The 3,420-nt window shown below is 55.7% G+C and overlaps 1 long non-coding RNA gene across 1 annotated transcript in view; it reads right to left on the reverse strand.

Annotated features, from left to right (window-relative positions):
• Positions 1-2,796: 2,796 nt before the first annotated feature.
• The window catches only part of LOC105300574, a 6,471-nt gene continuing 5,847 nt past the window's right edge, over positions 2,797-3,420 (reverse strand). The window contains exon 3 of the long non-coding RNA XR_896635.2: positions 2,797-2,948. This is a non-coding gene — a long non-coding RNA (uncharacterized LOC105300574). The remainder of the gene's footprint in view (positions 2,949-3,420) is intronic.

A 3,420-nucleotide genomic window follows, 5' to 3' on the forward strand; every position in this document is an offset into this window, starting at 1 on the left:
CGTGTATCTGAAATTCACATTTAATTCGGCGCCCTGTGCTTTATCTGACAACACTGCTTACGTCACATCTTCCTAGCAACGCTTGGCTATTTGAGACGTATAAAAACCTTGTTTTAAAAAGCTCCAGAATTTGGGTTTCTCCCAAGTAAGTTTATTTTGTAGGTGTTCCTGCAACCCATAGATGCCGTAACTCGATTAGCAAAAAGGTTCCATTACCCGCTTTGCAAAGGCAGTGTGCTTTGCCATTTGCAAAACTGGACGTAAAGGGAACAAGATTCTCCTCAAAATGGGCAGTTACTTTTTTGTGTGTGATTGGTTACCATAGAGCAAGGCTTTTGGGGTGCCCTGAGGGTGACAAATATGAGGAGACCCAGCCTCGGTCTGCAGAGGCTGCAGCCCCACGGCGGGCACTGGGCTGGGGACACCATGGGAAACACCAGGCAGGGAAGCCAGACCCCCGAGAGGCCACCACATGGCCGTGGGTGGCACTCGAGATGCCAAGCCTGTGACGGGAGGGAGTCTGGGTGTTGGTGGTTCCAGCGGGGGTGCGAAGGGTAATAACAGACTTCAGTGAGCGCTCGACGCCCCAGCCATCGGTCAAGGGCATCTGTTTTTCACCAGGACATCGGTCAAGGGCATGTTTCTTGCCGGCCTTTTCCTTCTTGTTAGCATGAATTAACCTCAGGACGGTCCCGCTGAGGGGCTCAAGATCTCCAGGTCACTCTGCCCATAGCAACCAGCGGACTGTAAAGGAATTCGACTCTCATTTCCGGGCCGGAAGCCTCTGCAGGCCCTTCCTTGGCCTCTCTGTCCCCACGAAGGCCCCTCCCTGTAGCCCGTCCCCAGCCCCACCTTGGGTCGCCATCCTGGACTTCCGTCACAGCCCTTAAGGGTCCAGTGGCCCAGCTTCCACATTGTCCCCTTCGTTGGGGACATCCCGCCGGGCCCGCCCTCCTCCTGGGCACAGCCACCACTGCTTTCTCCAGGAAGCCTTCCCGCCTCGGACCCCGTGGGAGGACCCACTTCCTCGCCCGACTGCACTGTCCCAGGCGTCTGCATTAAAGGAAGCCGTGAGGGCGTGTCTCCCCAATCACCCAAGAATTCCATAATTGGTGGCACCTCCCCATCAAGAGATAAGTGTCTTTCTCTCTGGCAAGTGCCAGGCAGATCGACGTAATAGACAGTAGGAGTTGGTGGCGGCCAGGAGGAGAGAGTGCGGAGCCGAGGGCAGGCGTGGGGACAGCGGACTTCAGCCCAGACTGCTCAGGACAGGTGTCTGGATCGGGAACTCTTATGCTCATTGAGAAATGGGAAGGAAGCATGGCGTGTGTGGGCGTGTGCACGTGTGAGTGTGCGTGCATGCATATGTGGGGCTGTGTGCACGTATGTGCGTACACGTGTGGACATGTGTGGGCGTGTGTGTGCCTGCACACATGTGTGTGCATGCGTGCGTGTGTGCGTGCATGCATGGGTGTGTGCACGTTTGTGTGCATGCATGTATGCATGCAGGGGTATGTGCACTGTGGGCGTGCATGTATGGATGTGTGGGTGTGCGCCTGCATGTGTGTGTATGTGTGCGTGGGTGTGTGCATGCATGAATGCATGTGTGGGTGTGTATGTGCATGTGTGCGTGTGCGCGCGTGTGTACATGCATGCATGCATGCACGTGTGCGTGCATATGTGGGTGCGTGTGTGTGTGAGTGCCTGTATGCTTGGTGTTTCATGAAATTCCAGCCCTGCAGAACTCGAATCCCAAACCAGTCATCTGGACCCCGCCTTTCACCCCGCCCGGCGCCCCGTCTGGTGGACAGCAGGAGCAGCCTCCTTCCGTCCCTGTCACGTCCCCGTCTCAGAGCAGGCTTCCCCATCGACCCTTCTCAGCGACGATCAGGACCAGGATGGGGATAGAGGGAGTTCTGAGAGCTCCTCTCTGCCCCCAATTTCTGGTGCGCACAATTTTCTCTCCGCTGTTGAAACGGTGAACGACTCTAGGTGCTGCTGTGAGGGGACTTTGCAGTGTTATGAAGACCCCAAATCCGCGAACCCTGAGCCGAGGTTCCTAAAGACCTTGGGCCTGACCTACTCGCAGAAGCCCCCTAGGTCAGGGTCTAGGGCCAGAGCAAGGGGGCCAGAGACCTGACGTGTGAGAAGGAGCGACAGGAAGGAGGTTCTCCAGTGTGGTGCTGACGACGGAGGGACCAGGCAGCACAGAATGCGGGCGCCCGCTCGGAGCTGAGCACGACCCTCAGCCAGCAGCCAGCTAAGAAGTGGAGGCCTCAGCCCTGTGGCCGCAGGGGCTGGGCCAGCTTGGGAGTGAGCGCTTCCCCAGAACCTGCAGGGAAGAACCCGGCCAGCCCTCGGGCGGATAAGTGCGCACAGTTTTACGTGGCCACATGTGTGGTAACTTGTTCGGTGGCCCCAGAAAGCGAGTTCAGAAGGTCTCTGTGATCTGGGGTCTTTTTGAAACACCCGAGTAGCTGCTGAAAGCTCAGGCACTGCGTTTTCCCCGCCAGCCCTCCCAGGCCTCGTCTGCTCCATCGTCATAAACAGTAACAGCTATTGATGAAGCATCAGTTTATTGCCGGAAACTGGACTTAAGTGACCTCTAACGTCTCAGCATCCTGGGAGGTTAGTGTGGTTGTTTTGGCTTTACTCACCAGGAAGCTCAGAGAGGTACGTGACTGACCCAAGGCCACTCAGCCAGCTAAGAGGGGCCCTGTACACTAGGGGTCCCCAACCCCCAGGCCACAGACTGGTACCGGTCCATGGTCTGTTAGGAACCGGGCTGCACAGCAGGAAGTGAGCGGCGGGCGAGTGAGTGAAACTTCATCTGTATCTGCAGCTGCTCCCTAGCACCAGCATCACCACCTCAGCTCCACCTCAGATCATCGGGCATTAGATTCTCATAGGAGCATCATCCCTGGTGTCACAAAGGTTGGGGACGGCCGCTGTACACCCAAGATTGCTGCCTGCAGAGCCCTGGCTGATTCGCCACACCTGTGGCCTCCAGGTCCACCTGATTGTCCTAAAAATCATTGGCACTTTCTCCGAGGATGTAAAAATGGCCAATAAGCACATGAAAAGATGTCAATGTCATTAGTCAGAAGGGAAATGCAAGTCAAAGCCACAGTGAGATAACGTCTCACATCTATCAGAGCGGCTTAAATGCTGGCGAGGATGAGGAGAAACTGAGGCATGTGTGTGCTGCTGGTGGGACTCTGGAAAACCGCCTGAAACCTCTGCAAATGATTAAACATACAGTCAGCACACGGCCCAGCAATTCCGCTCCTAGGTATCTGCCCGAGAAACGAAAACCTACGTCCACACAAAAACTTGGGCATAAATGTTCAAAGCAGCGTGATTCTTAATTGGCAAGAGACGGAACAGCTCAAATGCCCATCAACTTCTGAGCGGATAAAT

This window comes from Pteropus vampyrus, unplaced genomic scaffold (genome assembly GCF_000151845.1).
Source record: "Pteropus vampyrus isolate Shadow unplaced genomic scaffold, Pvam_2.0 Scaffold214, whole genome shotgun sequence".
NCBI classification, from domain to species: domain Eukaryota; kingdom Metazoa; phylum Chordata; class Mammalia; order Chiroptera; family Pteropodidae; genus Pteropus; species Pteropus vampyrus.